The sequence below is a fragment of the Lonchura striata genome, chromosome 2 (assembly GCF_050655825.1).
Source record: "Lonchura striata isolate lonStrDom1 chromosome 2, ASM5065582v1, whole genome shotgun sequence".
In the NCBI taxonomy this organism is placed as follows: Eukaryota; Metazoa; Chordata; class Aves; order Passeriformes; family Estrildidae; genus Lonchura; species Lonchura striata.
The window spans coordinates 64,741,288-64,760,230 of record NC_140704.1 but is presented as its reverse complement, the minus strand read 5'-3'; the positions used below and the strand labels follow the sequence as shown (position 1 = coordinate 64,760,230).

Here is an 18,943-nt window from a genome sequence, read left to right as displayed (position 1 = left end):
CTTCCAAACAACCTCCTCAAATAAGCTTGCCTCTGAGATGTGCTTGTTGCCCCTGCTCTTGCACCTGAAAAAAGTTGTCCAACCTCTCATCTCAGCAACGAGTATTCAGGATTTAGATACTGACGAATTTCTTGGAGATTATATAGCAATTCGATTTTTTAGCCTGTGTATGACTTTTCACAAACAAATAGTTTGCATTTTGAAGGCAACTTTCAAAATGCAATTTTGTTGAGAGACTCTTGAGCTGCAGCTACAACAGGCAACCTTTGCCTCTCCTCTAGGGCCTGCCATCTTCAAGCAGAGCAGCCTTGTTACCAGAGAGGAGGAGGGTGAAGGAAACACATTAAACGTTATTGCACCACATGTTCTTGCTATGAAGAAACAAGTACAGTATCATTGAGCCAGCTGTGTAATGGGTTTTGTAAATATCTGGACTTCTGAGAAGCTATACATGATTTTAGTATTTATTTTTCTGAAACATGTTATGGTGTTACCAAATATAATCTGTCATGCAAATATTTAGTGCATATCTACTTAGATTTGCTGTTATTCCACATTTATGTGAATAGAATTTCAATCAACATAAAGTATGAGAAATTTCCAGGACTTAAAATCTTAAAAGACTGACGCACAAAAATGCATTGATTGCATGGTCTGAGATGACAGAGACTTACACTTAGAGGACTTCAAGTTTTTTATCTGAAAAAAAACTACATTAGTTGCACATTACATAAAAGGAGTTTTAAAAGAAATACCTGCTACTCTGACAATACATGTGTGAAACACCAAAAATAGCTGTGTATCAAACTGAAAGCAAGATGAATAAAGAACAAACACAGAAGTACCTGAATATAGCACCAGACTGACTCAAGTCAACAAATTCAGAATTAAATATATCTGGTATCATCTTTTTGTGTGCACTGATAAACTGAAAATGATGCTCCAGCATCGGTTAATCAAAAATCACATTGCTACTAATGAGAGTGAGGAATCAAGTAAAGATAAGAATTAAAAAGTGTATTTTAGAAGTACATTGGACCTGACAGATTATTTCCCCACTGCCAATTACTTGATTTTTTTCATTCATATAAAATATATAAGATTTACCACACCTTGTCTATTACTTGGCTAGGAGATGATTAGGTGATTTTTAAAAATACACAAAACCTTCTCCAATGTTCACACAGTACATTAAAGCACCAAGATCACTACTGGCTACATTCCTGCCTTACGTAACATCAGTGGTTTATTGTTCTCCTCTAGAAGGGAATACATTAATGGATAATGACAAGTAGAATAAACATTGGAATTCGAACCCTGATAAGGTTTTTTTTGGATAGGGGAATTTATATTCTAAATCGCTTAACAGCTTTCAACAAAGTGCCAGTCTTGGTTTGATTTAAAAAGGGGATTACTTTGTTACTCTTACTGGAAAAATGTGACAGAGCATCTGTTTGGCTGTGATCAAGGACACTTTCAATGTGATAGGGACATTTTCCTACACAAATTAATATATTTCATTTTGAAAGTTATTCTGTCAGCCTACAGGTTTTATTAATGGTTTGGCTTCTGTCATTCTCAGAAACTTCCATGTTAAAAATACACTAATCAACCTATCTGAAGAGAGAAAAACCAAGACAGAAACCATGCTTGTTCTTCATTAAAAAAAAAACTAATCTGGCTTTCTAGTGACACAAGTCCATTTTATTTAAGATCAAATGGAGTTTGTACATGTTCAGACAAATCATTTCATTTTTAGGCTACTCACAGAAAAGTAGTAAAAGTCTATAGCTACAGCAAAACTGTGTGAGTCTACAGCTGAAGAAAACTGGGAGGTGGGCAGGTGCTAGGAAAGGATCATGGGTACATTAAGTCACAGATGAAAATCCAAGGAGGAAATACCACTTACAAAGGTAAGTCCTCACCCCTCCCCACATGAAACAATCCCAGGATCAGACACTGAACCTCCTTTATCCTCATGTAGCATCTCAGGTCTTTTTTCCTTTGAAAAATCAGCTACCAATTCACTGTATAGCATATGATTTTACTCGGAAGGCACCTAATTTATATCTTCACATATAATCACAAAAGAAGACTGCAGTCTACTGAGAAAAATAATGGGAAACAGTAAAACAAAAATATCCAGTATTACCTACTTTCTTATTTTATGTTTGCAAATTGGAAAGGGTGGAATATTTGACTTCGGAGTGACTGCACATTACAACTAACAAGGCACTGACTGTATCTACTGCAGGCACTGACTGTATCTATCCCCTTCTTTATCAGGGGAGAAAAAAAATAATGAAGCCACTTATATCTGACTTCTATAAAAACACCCATCTTTCTTTGAAACTTAGTGCCAGTTGAGTTGAATCTGACTTCCCTGCTTTCTAATAGCTAGGTTTTGTTTACTGGAAGGGGGTATGAGGGGGAGAAAGTGATTTTGATTTATGTACCTGCAATCACAGGATGGAGAAAAAAAGTCTTCAACCACAATGCCCAGTTCTGAAAATGAATCATTTGCTGGTTATAGTTGAGTGGAGACTGATTTACCACAGTATTAAAAAAAAAAAAATTACTTTTCAGAAAAATGTTTACGAAAAATGCATATTAAACTCGTTTTCTTGCTCTCCACTACAGAGAAGAAATCAAAAAACAAAACTGGGGAAGACATAACATTAAGTAGTAAATAATTCAGCATTCTGCCATGTTGTATATCAAAGAATTGCCCAATCCCAATGAAAGCCTAATGTTTAAGAATTAAGTCAGGACTTTTACAGAAACAACAAGGCAAGAGAGTAGCATGAAACCTTGAACAGCATCCTACTCTAATTTGTAAAAAAATACAGACTTCTTGCATAATACAGTGTACCTCCATCACTTGGTTGCCACTGTGCCTCTCAAGAGTATTAACAGGAAAATATAATTTAAAAAGGAGAAAAAGTGTTTGAAGCACAGAAGTAATCCTTAGTTTTACCAAAGATGAATGAAGAACCAGAGATAAAGTCAGAATTACCTTGGACTTTTTTGGCAATAACACATTTATAATAAATACTAATATTAATTAATAGTTATGAATATATCTCTGGAAGCTCTAAATCAGGTTCAGTCCTTCCTAAAGAGCAGTGGTGACTGAACCTCTCCACATTCAATGAAGAAGGCTAAGGAAGTTAAGTTAGCCTTTGCCAGAGGCTAGGAGTGTGAACATGAACAGTTCTTTTCCCTCTTTAATATTCATTTATACAAGTCAAATTCTGATCCCATTTATAATAACATAAATCTAGAATGACTCCCTTGCAGTCATTGGAGTGAATTCAGATTTACTGCAGACTCTGTAAATAAGAACAGAATTTAGCCCATACACATTTAATTATCTTGTCTAACAGATTATATCTCTTGATGAAAGAAAAAAAAAAAAAACAACCAAACCGCCTCAGACTTGGGAATGAGCAATAAGAAATGTAGCACTGAGCAGCTCCTGCACTAGCAGGAAGGCCCCAAGAAAGGTAGGTAAGTGCAACCTAAGGGACAAACCTATTTCTTTATGTTTTTCTGGAGATCTTAAATTCTGTCAAAAGTATATTCAGCTCTGATAAATCGTAAATATACTGTAGACTTGCTCCATTTCCTAGGTGTGTTGCTGATTGTTAGTAATTTACACTCAAGATATAGCAACGATTTGCCATTGGCTTGGGGGAAATTGTTTTGCTGCCTATGATTTATAGCTATGATTTGCCTAAGAGTTTTATGAGGCAGTTTTTCCTGAATATGCCCTTAGTGAAAGGCCCCAAACAGAGGCAGCTTACAGAGACCCTCAGACAGTAACTTATTTCTCCTTCACCCAAATAACAGGAGACTGTTCAAATTTTGAAAAAAAAAGGCACAGGTTTTCATGGATTTCATGATATGTAGCACATGCCTGTCTTGGCATAATATATCACAGTATCACAACATTCTCTGTGACAGTGACATATCAGTTAATCTGGGCAAGGTATAATACCTGATATCTCTCTGATACAAGTGATACCTGGCTACATCTGCATCTCATGGAAAGGCACATAGACCTTACAAAGCAGGAACGTCTGGTGATGGGGGAAAAGTGCCAAAATCTCATTTCTGAATACTTGAAGCAACTGTTCAGAAGGGTCCATTTGCTTTGTCAAAAATATGCCCAAGAAGATGTTCTGTGGCTTGTTACTGCTGAATTACCTGACCAGGGAATAACATAGCTCATCATACATGTTTTGAACCTAATTCCTATGAGTGTTCCAAACAGCTCTCAGTATTGAGCTCATTTTCTTAAATTACTTCTGTTCCTTTTTTACTTTGTCACATATTTTCCCCAACAGTTATAATCAGTTTTTGAAAATACATATGGCCAAAACGCTATCTGGATATTCACAGATGTTATATGTTTTATTTAATTAGCAGATCCTCTTATGGTATTGATTACTTTTTATTGCTGTTGCATTAGAATTTCTGAAATAATGGGATCCCATTATTGCGCTGGAACTTGGAAAACACAGAACAGACTAATTTATTATAGCTCAAATGTAGTTGCATGTTAAACTTCCCAAGGTCAGCACCAGAAATGCAGCAACCAACCTAACAGGTTCTTATTCCATTTCAACACTTAAGTGGATTTAGAGGTTACAGGTAATTTCTTCCAAAATTATTTGTGCAGATCCCTGTCTTGCACATGTTCTCAAAACATTCCATAGTGACTAGTGACACTCAGTGGTTCATTAAAATCACTTCCAGTGACCCTGATAATCACATTATAAAGGTCAGATGATGTCTAAGTGTGTCACACTGGAGTGCCAAAACCTAAAGTACTTAAAATCAGCACTGTAATCAAAAGAATCACTATACACTGAATGTTTCTCTTGCTTTGTTAGGACGTTAACTACACACAAAAAATGAACCAGGTTGAAGATAAAATATCATGCATGTTTTCTGGCAGAAATGAGGAATCATAAGGATATTATTTGTTAAGCAGTATCTCAAGTATATGTTTGGCTTCTTACTTTTCTCAACACTACTGTTCTGCTTTGTAACCTCAGGTGTGTCACTCATCCTCCAGACCCACTTAGTTTTATCTTGCCAGCATTCAGGCAGCAGCATGGACTTGAAACCTACATCAGGGAAGGAAGCCTTTGCCAAACTCAGCCTCAGGAGAGAAGTTCACAAGGTGGACCATGCACCACCCTACATGAACTATTCAGCATCTTCTCAGAGTTTTGGTTTAGTTTTTGCTTGAAGTTCAGATTCCATGTTTAAACAAAAGGAATATTGTCTTATATATTTCTGTATCTTCAACACTACACAGTCTTGGGTCACGTATGATTCCCTTAAACTTCTAAATATAAAAAACTTTGCAGACTTAAAATATCAATTCTTCTCCTACTTCTGAGACAACAGAGACATTGTGAACAGTGGATAAAGCCTATCCTTGCACTTTGATGTTAGTAACTGAGCACCTTAGCTCTGATAGTGGGCAGAGCTGCATGGGAGCTTGGTGTCCAAAAGACCACTGGACACTCGTTTTATTGCTATGCAGTAAAATTACTTGCTTTTATTCACTTATTGCCATGAAGTCTAAGGGAAAGTAAACATCTACCATTAGGCAGTAATGCAATTTGTACTCTGCAAAATCAAAACAAACACAAAAATATCTTCTCATGACCACAGGAAACACTGGAAAAGAGGAAGATGGAACATTCTGCAGTGGTCTCCCAGAGCTTGAACAAGAGCCATAGCTCAAGCCCACGTTGCAAATACTGACTTTTCACAGCTTTGGCAAGGTACAGCACAACAAGTTACTGCAGTTGCTCAGCTGAGCATGAGCAGACAGTAAAAAAGGTAATTGTGGTATCTGCCAGAAGAATCTTAGCGTGTATATTCAAAAGGATCAAAGCAGATTAGGTTTAGGAATACTTGTGAATACCAATGTTGTCTGCTTCTGTAGATGAATGCAAGAGAGGGATGAATTTATGCTGAGACTACATATAGGTTCAGAAATTTGGCTTCTTATATATATGCGCATCATTCACTTGAGTAATTCCTTGAATAAGTCCTACTTCCATTACCTGTTTAAGGAACAACCCTTTTCCTTAGAGGAAATATTATGTTATTAGCAAGTAAGAATTTATTTTTCATCATGCTGTCTCAATACTATAACAGGTATACTCCCAATTATAACTTGTTACTGTTTCTGAAAATATTTGCATAATTGACAGATCAAGTGTAAACGAAGAGCTGTTGGGCCCATCAAGGTACAAAGTGCCACATGTCTGGGTCAATCTACATGCTTATAGCCACAAAAAAACCAGAGATGAGAGTATGTTCCAATAAATACACATGCTATCAGCTCTGAATATCAATTATATATATTTCCCTTTAAATAATTTATAATCAGTGGTAAACCACAAGTCACCTCCAGCTACCATCCATAAAGTATAGTTTTCTACACTCGGTATGCAACAAATTCATTTTGAAGCATGTCTGAACTTTTTTGTCATGAGCATCAGACTGAATGCCTGTAATAAAAATGACAGGTAAATAAGAATAAATGGTTTAACATTAGCGAGAAATAGAGCTCTGCTGTTTCACCTCTGATGACAGAATCACAAGTTTAGCTCTCCCCTGAAGTTAAATGCAATGTTCTCCCACATCAAACCTTTACCGCCTCTTTTTTTTCTTCCAAGATTGCAGCAGCCCAAATGTAATTTGAGCGAATTCACGAAACGCACTTTGTAAACAGATATTTATTGCCTGCAAGATAAATAGTCAAAATACATCAGATTTATTGATGCCTTGAGAATATGGTATTACAGCAGTTTAGAAAGGAACTGTGAGCAAAATCACTGCAGGAACTGACTGTGGATCGGCCTGCACAGAGAGTGGGAAAAGCAGCACCACAGGAAATATACAGGAGACACAATGTTTAGGATAACATGACTAAACCAAAGGCACTGTAGCTTTTGTAGCAAACATGTTCAACAGGAACACACACATCAAAATGCCTAGAATTTAAACAAAAAGAAAAGTATTTTATACATTAAGGGAGAAAGAAAGACATTTGCAAAGAGGAGGGGAATAATCCATTCTACTTGCACACTTTGGCAGGGTAAGTAGTAAGAGATTTATATTTCAGCAGGTGATGTTTAGAAAACAGTGAAAACTTTCTAATAGCAGGAACAGTTAAGACCTAAAATAGACTGCGTAGAGTGATTGTGGAATCTCCAGTCAGAGGTTTTCATTGGGATATTAGACAAATACATGTCAAAACCAATACAGATAAATTTGATTCTTATTTTAGATACTTCTCAGACTTATTTGCCATTATCCTATGAAACAGTTGCGAATTGCTTTTTTAAAATCACCATTAGAATTGTATTTTGCATTTAAAATAACATATGAAAACTCTAATGCTGCAGAATGAAAGCAACTTGGATTTCACTCATTTTATTTTATATTTTAACACAAGAAGTAGCACCCTTATTGATTACACTATGTAATTCTGAAATGCAGAAAGCTCTAACCTGTCAGTTGTGAAGCAGGCAACTTACGGTGTCCCGATACCACAGGGCCGATACAATGACCAAGAATTTTTGATATTAAGCAATCTGCAACACTACTAGCAGTGAAGGAGTGATATGCTGCTGTGTGAGTTTGATCTCACCACCGACACAAGATTTCAGAAGAGTGTGTGAGCTATATTTATTTATTATATAGATATACATTGTACACATGTGCAGGAAGCACACAGTAGCAACACTGTCGAAATTCCTACCCATCCATCTCACTTATAACATACTTAACATCAGGAACTGTCCTCTTCCTGACCTGTCCAGTCCATATAAAAGCTTGCCTCAGATTTCCTTGATTCTTTCAATCCACATTACATTCAGCATGTCAGTATACACTTATCTAATGTTCATTTGTCTATTCTTTTAGTTTTTAAATATGGTTTAAACAATGGTCTACGTAAGGTAATGTCCTTAAGAATATTATTTCCAAATGTTCATTTCAAACTAGAAGTGTCCTCTTAATTCCCAGGTTCAAAGAGCCCTTATTTCAACAAGCACCCCAATAAGCATTTATCTAGGTCCCATGGGTGTTTATTACACCAATTGTCAGTGCTTCTGAAAATGTCTGAGATTTTTCAATAACATTCCATAACCTATTTAATTTTTTTTCATGAGTTTCCTAGAGTATGGTGTCTCCTTTGTAGATTGTAAAGGGATTAGGTACATTTTGTATCATATGAAGCATCAACTAAACATCAGTACCTAACAAACAATCTTTACCAGTTCTAGTCAAGCCCCCCTTCATGTAGGCCAATAAACACGATATGGAAGAAGCCTCTTAACAGCATAATTGAGCCAGTGTGAACCCAAGCTGCTTGGTATCATTATTGCAAAACTTCTTCCTACCCTTCTCACCACTAAGCCATGTGTCTTCTTAAAGCTATGTGTCTTCTTACCAGTTATTCCTTTATTTGAAATTTTTACACAACAGTAAGAGCCGGAAAATTCTCAAGTTGCATTTTGGAAGTACACTCTACGTACAAAGGAAATTTTGTTTGTGATAGTCAATTCAGTACAAACAATATTGAACTGTTGTTTACAGCACAAAACAGGGAGAAATGAAGGGAGCACATACAGCCTAACTTTGGGCAGCACAGTCAGGCCAGTTGTCAGCAGAGGGAAATCACTCACTTCATAGGACCACAAAGCAGGCTCCTGCCCAAGGTGCTTTGAATTGTCCTCTGGGGTAATACATCTTTTTCTACCAATTAGAGAGGAACTCAGGTTTAATTAACTAATAGTTTACTACCTCAGTACACCATATAATGGGTCTAATTTTCATTCAGATCTTTACAACAGGTTAGAGATGAAAAGTTATCAACAGCTACAGCTTCCTAGAAGACTTTTTCTTTCTTTTTCTTTGTTTCTTTTTCTTCTGCTTGGCTCTGAAAATCATTTCCACTCCTGTAATACCTGATGTGGGCAGGCTCCCCAGGACAGACAAATCCATGTGTAAGCAGACTGTTTGTTTTGAATTAGAAAAAAACTTTCTTGAGCCATTCCTCATAAACCAAACAGATGACATTAAAGGAAACAGTGGATAATCTCCTTTGGCTTAAAAAGGGTAATGAACAAGTGCCAAAAAGATTTTCACTGATAATACAAACTGCTTTGAAACAGGCTGGCTGCACTCTGGCCTGCAGTGGTAGACTGGTTGCTGTTCACTGCTGTATACCTAATTTATGGACCATCTCCTAATGCCTAGAAGCTGCTCTTCATGGGAAATGTATCTAGCCCACTTTATATCTATATATGCCTAAGAACCCTTTAATGAGTTGCAATTCATAGAGGTTTGTATCCACAGGGGTGGTTAGAGAACTCCTCCAAAATTTTCCTCAGTTCAGGACTTCTGACCTGCCCTGCCAGATCTCACCCTGCTGAGGTAATCTCTGCAGCCCTTCAGCATTGCCTCACCAACAGCCCTTCCTGTGCACCTGGAAGGTGTTTTCCACCTGTGAGCAAAAATTGATTTACATCATCCAGCTTTCCACAGCCAGCCTGACAAGCTCCCCAGACTGGCGCAGAGCTGGAGCTTGGAGATTCAGAGCAGCAGCACAGCTTTTGAGTAATCAAACCAAAAGCCAGGCCATGTAAAGATACCCCTGCAATGTCCTGCAGTTTAGGTGATCCAACCCATCAGGAAACAGGGATTTGTAAGGGATTTTTTTTTTTTAAGAGTTTTATTTTAGTTTGAAATGAGCAAACAAAACTAAGAGTCTGCAAATCCTCTGGGGTAAAATAATAGTCTTGCCTCTTGTCCAGCTTTAAACTGACCTCCCACTGTCGTTTGGGTTTGGTTTTTTTGGGTTTTTTTAAAGACTCAAGACTCAACCATCAACCTACCCCTAGCCTGTCCCCTGGCTAGCCAGACAACTGCCCAGGTATTCCAATATGGGGAAAAATCCCCATGTGCATCTGGAAGATGGACTTTGTCATTTAAGGGAAGCCCAGACAGAAATTTATTTTTAAAATTATTTCTAGTTTGTCTCTTCACAATGTTGCTTTAAGACCCTTTTGTTTGCTCCAGTATCAGTCACCTTGAGGTGGAACCAGAACAGGAAGCTGAAATGCCAAATGACTGGAAAAAAAAACCTGTTCTTGTGGTACTCCTGACCACACCAAATGCAAAGAGCACAAAGAGCTCATTTTCTTAAGTCTCCCAAACCCATTTCCACCCCAAAGAGCCATAGAAAAGCCTCAGATAAACATCCAGATCTTTGATTGTTTATGCAAACTGAACACTTCATGGGTTTTTGGAGACTAGCCCATCACTAAAAGGAATAAGAAAAGCTTTCCATACCCAGAATCCAAGAGCTTTTGTCTCCTTCACGGCCATGATCAAATACAGGTGGTTTTTTCCTCTTATTTTCAGATTTCATACAGGAGACAGAAAAACAGGCAAGCACACTATATGATTCGGGTAAGTTTTCTTATTAGAATTTACAGATTAACATAAACAAAACCAAATTATAAATGCAGCCCAAACAAGTCACACAAAGAGCCCAATACTGTAGGTCAAATTCCATTCCTGCAACAATTTTACCCAAAACAGATGTATAACCAACCTTACAAAAACATGTGAGTCCCTATTTTGGCTGCTGGTTAAGAACCTCCCGTGCAGTCTATTTCTATCAAGGGCAGAAATAAGTTACTCCAGACAAAAAAAGTGACCCTCAGAAGCATACATGCAAAACTTATTAACTGACTAATTCTCTAAGTACACACGGACAGTGAACAATATTGATTTTAGGGATATTCAGTATTTTAAAGTAATTGGTTTTCTTCTAACACAGGTCCCTATCCCCACTAGTCTTAAATGGAGAATGATGCAAAGATTCAAGCCCAGGATTGTTTTTCCACAATGCACTAGACTTTCTAGATGACTCTCAAATACTGCCAGATCATGCATGTGACTCAGAATACAGCAAAACACATTTAAAAATTTTGATTCTTGCAAAAGCTACTCAGTGAAAACCTGATATTTAAAAAACTATAAACTAGGAAGACCTATAATAGATAAAACTAAAAAACCAAACAAACAAAGAAAAAACAGAAACAACAAACAAGGGAGAAGGAGTTTATTATGGGCTTGTCTGCCAAGTACAATAGGATATCTTCCATCCCACCCTACCTTCACATCATGAGCTCACTAAGAGGTGAGTTTCACTGACAGGCTTCACAAAACAATCCCCAAATCCACAACACAGAGGTGGCAGAGAGAATCCTCCCCCAAGGGACAAATTCCTTCCACTGGGCAGGGGCTGATAAAAGCACTAAGAGGCCCAAGAAACAGTTCTGTGTAGTGAGTGCTTTTGGTATATGATCCCAGGCTGGTCCAGACGAAATATCTAGAGTGTCACTGAAGGTCTGTTAATGTTTTTATACCTGCACAAATAATGTTTTACACCTCCACAAACACTTTACCCATGGAAAGTGAAGACAGCAATTAACAGGAAATAGAGGGAGTGCAATATATCACATGGATGCCTGTTAGCAAAGTTGCCAGGTCTTGTCTCTTTCAGAAATTTATAAGGAGAAAATCCTACCTCACGACTAAGACCTCTGTTTTATCTCAATATTAGATAACCTGGACTTAAGGGCTAATATGGCTTTTAGGCAAACCAAGTTGAAAGGCAATTGTCCCAGCTCAATATGTATTGAACTGGAGAATAAAGATCACTGAAGCATGAAAGGTATAGCACAAGACTGGCTATGAACCTAATTACTGGAGTAATTGAATGAGAATGTACCCTACCCTAATTATAAGCAATAACATTTTTTTAAGTAAAATAACTATAAGAAGTCAATATATGATAATCAAAAATATGCAGCATAGCTCTTAGATTTTGTGGGATCAATACATCTCCTTTTAGTGGCATTCTAAATTGCTTCCTTTGTATGGGTCGCTATTTTATCGTTTAACAACCTCCACCTAGCCCCAGTAAAGAAAAAAGAAATGTGAATTGACTGGTGTCCATGATTCACTCTGCCAGAGTGGCACTTGGAGCCCTCCTGTCCTCCCCAGGTGTGGCTCTTGCTGCAAATCCAGGTGCACTCAGGCATCCCATGGGACAGCGTTCCTAGCCTCTTCCATGGGGTTCTGTGATCTCCCTTCAGGAAAGATCTTCCATCCCTTTTGCTGACAGTGTCATTTCTGCTAAAGGTGAGCTTTCCTTATGAAATACTTTCTTAAATATACTCTCTTCTCCTGCACTGACTTTGTTCAAGGTCTCTGTCGCACACACGGCACCTTTACAGCCACGCAGCACAACCTCCCGCTCAGCCTTCTCTTCTTCCTCTTTCCCTCCTCATGGTTTGGTGTTTACTTTATTTGTGAGTGCAAGAAAGAATAAGCAAGGGGAGGTTTTAGCCGTGATTGGTCTGAATCTGCGAGGGTCCGAGGTTTCAGATCTCCTCCTGATCGATTTGCGCCTGCCGAGTTTCGGAAGGGACAAAATGTTTTATGCTTTCTCCAAGTGGCGCAAAAGCACAAGCCTGGTTCTCTCGAGTAACAAAGATTGTTTCTGAGCAGCTTTTCCCGAGGCACCGAGTGATGTAAAGGATGATTGGCAGAGTGCGTGGCTCTGAATAAATGAGTAGCACACATATGTTCTTTTTTTCTTTTTCTTTTTCCCGTTTCCTTCCCCCCCCCACCGCTCTCCTCCGAGAGGCTTTTCAGCGTGCACTTTGCAGAGCAGCACCTGCGTTTTGCTGGCTCCTTTCAGGAGACCTGGCGGGCTGACACTCCCACGGCGAAGGGCTCGCTTAATAAATGCTCCCGAGGCAAAAATCCATTTTTTTGGGGCTCGTTTCCGGCGGGGGCCGGCGGGCGCCATCCGCACGCCCACACTGCCACCTGCCGGCAGCGGGCGGGCACTTCCCGCTCCTCCCGGAGCGCGGGGAGCAAACCGACTAACAAAACAATTAAACCAGAAAATAAATTTACCCTTGCTGCTCTCAAAGGTGGAGAGCTTCTCGCCTAAAAGAGACAACTGTCCCTGCTCAGCTGGCCGGGAGTTGCTTTTTGCTGAACGATGTTGAGAACTTGCTGACTGCATCCAGTGCAGACAGCCCAGCGCCTGTATCCTGCCCTAAAGAGCTCCGACAGGTCGCATTGGGTTTGGCGAATAGACGGCTGCCAAAGAATAATTTCCAGTTATTGTCAAACATGGTTGGAGATCGTATTTACTTTTTAAAGACAATTATTGATCTGCAGTTGCACAGTGGCTATCCATTTCATTTATCCCCTTTGTCACTAAGGGCTGTGTCACAAGTCCTCAGTTTAATGGAATTAGATCATTTGGGCAATTGCCAGCTCCGCATGAGTTACTTTAACTCCTCTACTGCCACACTGCCCTTCCCTTGCCATGACTTACTGATATTCCTGCAGAGCCTGCTGGATCCTAGCACTGTGCTGAAGTAATGGTGCCCTGTCTGACAGCAGAAGTCCAGAGGTATTTGTACCTTAGCTCCCGATCATGGAACAATAATGCATGTATCAAGCTATAAACAAAAAAAAAAAAAAAAAAAAAAAAAAAAAAAGTAAAAACCCAAACAAAAACCAGAAGATCTCTCACCATCTCGTTGCCACAGTCACATTCAAGATTTGTGCACAGAATTGAAGAACCATAATTTAAACAGGCCTCTTGCATTATCACTGAAAGAAATGGTCATGGTTTGTAAATAGAATTTCATTTCAAACATGTTAACTAATCTTGCTTGTTGTGAACATTTGTATGAGGGAAGTTTCCTCCATCCAAGTGTTTACAGTAAACAAATTTGAGGCCCACTACTCTAGTTGGCAGATAGAAAAACAGAATGGTATTCCACAGTGAGTTAAATTGCTTTTGTAAGGAAAAGGAATATTCTACCATTTTTTTTGGATGAATACTATGTAGTATAATACTACATTTCTGGCCAAAAATTCTTAGCAAAGGAACCAATGAAAAAACATGTGTCAAATAATTCTGACAGATCCAGTAGACCTTCAAGGCTTACAGAATATACAACTCATTACATTTAAGCTGTCAGATGCAAAAATAATTTCAATACCATGTAACTCAGGTGACCAATCATGCAGCCAAAGTATCTTAGCATTTCACAGGATGATAACAGGGATGAATCAGGTAATGATTCACTAGTTAAAATGTGACTTATGTTTACAGTTAAGCAGCACAATGGGAAACAAGAAGAAAAAAGATAAAATAGATAAAATAACCCTCCACAAAAATGTTCACAGAAAAAAAAAATTGCAGGAAAAACATTCTAAACATTCTTCAGCCAGCTTTAACTATGAATTTTGTGGCTGTTCCTATGTCAGAAAGCAATGCTAGTGGTTCTTCAACTGATTTGTGTTCAGGTACAACACCTCCATCAGTAAAATGCTCACTGACCTCAGCCTATCCTCCCTAGTCACAGGGACAGCAGAACTAACCATGCACGAAAACATTGCCCTCTCTGTATCAGCTCCAGGTTCTTTACACTCTACCCTGCATTCAGCAGCTCCAGAACTGGGCTTAGAGGGTATGAAGGTGGAGGAATTTGATTTCCAGCTCATTCTGAAGATCCCTGTATAATCCCTGTATAATTTTATAATTAAAAACAAAAAACTAACAAAAAAAATTTTAAAACCCACAAAGAAAAAAAAAACAAAAACAACACAAACAAACAAAAAACCCCACCAAACACAAAATAAACACCTGTGCAGTTTTTTACTTGTCCTACTTGCTGAGTAGTAAGGCAGTTATCCACAGAGATTCTCTCTGCACTCTCAAGTTTTGGAACTCCTGTACAGTCACACGAAAGCAGCAGCCTTGGCCACAGCAGCTTGTCTGACTGCTCACAAGTGGACTAAAGGGTTCACAGTTATTGCAGTAACATTTACTGCCCTCACAGCCATTACGTACTCTGGAGGCAAGCAAGCAGACCAGGTGAAACATCTTCTTACTGTAATCACATGAACTGAAATCCCTTCAAAGTCACACAAAAAAAAAAAAAAAAAAGAAAAGGCTAAAAGCACAACTCAAAATTATTCACCCCCACCATAACTGTTCAAAAATAAACTCTCTCTTCAGAAATTCTCATCATAACTTCTGCTGGTTAAATCCCATGGGAGTAATCCATATTTCTTAGTAGTTTTTAATATGCTACTCTTCAATTTCATGAGCTAACATCTGCAATTTTGAGCTACTGATAGAAATAACTAGGATACAGAAGTAAGTAATTCCATGTATTTACAATAGCAATGTTCTGGGAGTTTCACCATCTGAAAGCAGGTTGGTGTACAAACAGAACGTAATAAATACAGAGATCTCTTGAGGATCACTATATAAAGAAGTCCCTAATAAATGGTAGACTAACCTCTGGCTCTCAGTCATGTGCCTGCTCTGAATCTCAAATCCATTTTGGTTACATGATATCAAAAATTATCCTTTTCTTGAGATGGTTTAATAACAATGGTAAAACTACATGGACTTTTTTTTTCCATGTGAGATTTTCACAAACTGATCAAAGCATCTAATTTTTTTTCTAAAACTGTTTTAGGTATTTGAAAGTAAAAGTTTCATTTTCATGCTATATGTTTGAAATGAAGAAAATGTTAGCAATATTTTAAATTTACCAGAGCTATCCTGTCCCTTCCAAGACCATAATATTTTGGAAAATGAACTATTTAGCAACTGATCTACATTCATTCTTAATTAAAATTTCAGTGAAAATAATCAGTGAACATTTTAATGAGAAAAGAATATGGGTCATTTTTGAAACCTGGACAACAAAAATAACTTTCTCATTAAAAATAAATGGGAACAATGAGTTTATCAATTAAGTTTACCAATTAGTTGGGGTTTTTTTTTTGTTTTTTTTCAAACAGTTTCAGTAGAGGAAAAATTATATATCAGAAAATCTGAGTACTAAATTGCCAACATTTAACTGAACACCCCTATGTCCTGTTAATTTCCCCAATCATCCAAAACAACCTCATATTTCAGCTGACTGAGCAAAATGTTTGTATTTAAGGTTCCATAAAATGTTTTGGCCAATTGAGTTTCTACACTGCCTATTGAAAATTTCACCAAATTCTTTGCACTGCAGATATCAGCAAACAAACACTCTTAAGTCACAGAACACAAAACATTACAGGGGCAGTGCTCACTCCTGCATGGGAAATGGGGTTCCTCCCAAGTAGCCATTAATGTTTGTAGGCAACAGGTTCAAAATTGTTGGCATAAAGGGAATATTCCATGTCAGTCACTTTTCAAGGCCAAAACCTGCCAACATCCCTACAGTACACAGCCAGTAAGTGGATGACACATCCTGATTGGGGCAGAGCTTCTGCTCTGGCTGCTCAAGGTTATTGCAGGGAAAGAAAGAACGTGGGGTTCTCCAGTGTTATAGCTCAGGGTTCTGAGAAAATGTGCCTTACTACTAAAAGCAAGGTGTTCATATAATTTACACTATTATTTGTGTCAGGACTTAATTTGTCCAGGTACTTGTTTTGGTCACTATTAGGTCAAATTGGACCTCACATCAGAAATCTTTGATTGCTCTTTGTTGGTCTTCCTGTTAAAAAGGCATTGTAAAAAATTAGCAGCAATTATTTTCATCTTATAACTATGAATGATTTTTTAACAGATTCATAACAAAATTTAACACAGAAAATATTCCAAAGCATAGCTCATATCAAAAGTGATCAGTAGGAAACAAGCATCACTAAGCCTCACTAAACCTGACTTTTTTTTTTCTAAGAGACACAGCACTGTAAATTTCTCTACAATGTAGTCCTTCTGAGAGCCTTCCAACATATAGGTCTGTATGAAATTATTCTCCAGAACTAAAACTTAACAGGGTATGATGTTATCCAGACTGCTGTTTTTAGTAGTATCCAAGAAAAAAAAAAAAAAGAAAAGAAAAAAAAAAGGAAAAAAAAAAACAACAACAACAACAACAACACATCTTTTTAGAAATGCAGTGAATAGAAAATATAAATTTCAATATCTTGGAAGAACTGTATTTCTGCAGATATAATTAGACACCAAATTCACAATACACAGATATCAATAGCATTCATAGCTATATAAAAGCATGGCATCTCTTGGAAATCAACAAGATTTTGGCTTACACACAAAGTCACACCTCTAAACACTTGCAACCAGTCCAACTTACTAATTTACACCAGTCTGATTTACTCATTTAAACCAATGAAAACTCTAAAGTCAATAATATTATAAAATTTAGAAGGACTATTATCTGGAGCATCACAAGTTCAGGTACTTGTTTTACAGATTTCTTAGAGAGTCAACCCTGAAGTCATGAATGCATCAGACTTAATTATTCTAAGAGATAGCTAAAATATTGATAACCCCTCAGTTAAGACGATAGACCAAAACCATGACCTCTGAAGACTGCCCCAAAAGCTACAGGGAAATGAAAATAATTTATTTTAATCACAAATTTATAATTGGTACTGTTACTTATACACTGTGGCTGCTGATACAATTGGGCTACTTCACACCTAAGTGAGACTTCATCCTCTCCCTTCCTAATGAAATATGCTGCCCTGTTTCTGTGACTAAATTTCAGGTCCTCTCTTTTTTTTTCACCACAGTATGGATCAAAAGTGTGCATCCTTAGTGTATTTTAACTCAAGAGTGAGGTGTCTTTGCTTGGATTTCCCTTAGAAACCAGACCAAGTGGTAGCTGAAGACAGATCATTTTTGGTCTGAATAATCAATGTATCTATCAAGATTAAAGCCCCACCAACAACTGTCCCTGCTGCAAAGTTTACACAACTTTTTCTGTAAGTAACTCAATGAAGCTAATGGGGTCTGGATTCCTATGAACTTGTACTTGTTGGATCATCTAATTAAACCCAAAGGAACTCCGTTATGAATTTGTGGTGCCTTTCTCTTGTGCAGATTCCCAAGAGTCCAGTGGGTGAGCTCAGCTTGCAGTCACTTTGTCAGCATAGCTGCTAGTATCAACTCCCTCTTCTTCCATACATTTCTGAAGCTCATGGAAACTTCATTCCTTCAGAACTGCTCCTCTTCTGACAAATTTGACTGAAGATTTCCAAGAGTTTGTACGTCATAAGGATGATCAGAAAGAAGAATAAACAAAGGCAGAGACAGACACAATGACCGCCTCAGCCTCCTCCCTAGGAAACCAAGTTAAAAGAGAAAACATGTTTGCAGAATTATGTGCTGAGTTGTTTCTGTCAAGTGGGTGGCTCCTAGTTTTAATGTAAAATACTAACTGAATTAAACCTACTTTGATTAAATACAACTAATTTTGAAATGTGTGTCGGAGCAGTGCAGTGATACTGAGCCCAGAGTTTTTAAGAGACTAACAAGAATGTACTGTAATTTTTTTTCCAATCTATTTCAATTACACTTTTACAACGGCAGAATAATGACAAGATTAGTCTATTTTATCATGATTAAATCTTGATTAACATATTAAATTACCATTGTACATTAATTAACTCTATTAAATGCAATGTCCAATACATTGTTCTACTCCTGTAGACTTCCAATGAAAAAATAACTATTTTTAGTATGGTTATTTCTTATAGAATGTTTTTAGTATCTAACACAGAGTATCACTATGGACTAGATACCTTAAAGAACACTTTTTGCAGATAAATTACAATATGAACAGAAAATAATACATTATTTTATAGAGCACTTCCAAACATGCTCTATGCAATCTGAACACCGAGGAGATAAAATTTAAATCTATGCTCTTGTAAGGACAGTGTGATGTTGAATTTTAGGTAACCTTCCAGTTCAATTATGTGAAGTGGCATTACAGTATTTTACAGGATGCACAGATAAAAAGCCATTACCAAGGAT

General features: G+C 37.6%; 1 long non-coding RNA gene across 3 annotated transcripts; it reads left to right on the top strand.

Annotated features, from left to right (window-relative positions):
- The first annotated feature begins 208 nt into the window (after positions 1-208).
- On the top strand, positions 209-18,390 carry LOC146768279 (uncharacterized). Of its 3 annotated transcripts, none has more exons than XR_014952702.1 (3): positions 209-12,255; positions 13,483-13,546; positions 18,008-18,390. It is a non-coding gene; the product is annotated as an uncharacterized LOC146768279 (long non-coding RNA). The 3 variants fall into 3 exon arrangements; XR_014952704.1 differs by having other exon boundaries at positions 13,483-17,889; XR_014952703.1 differs by lacking the exon at positions 13,483-13,546.
- The last annotated feature ends 553 nt before the right edge of the window (positions 18,391-18,943 follow it).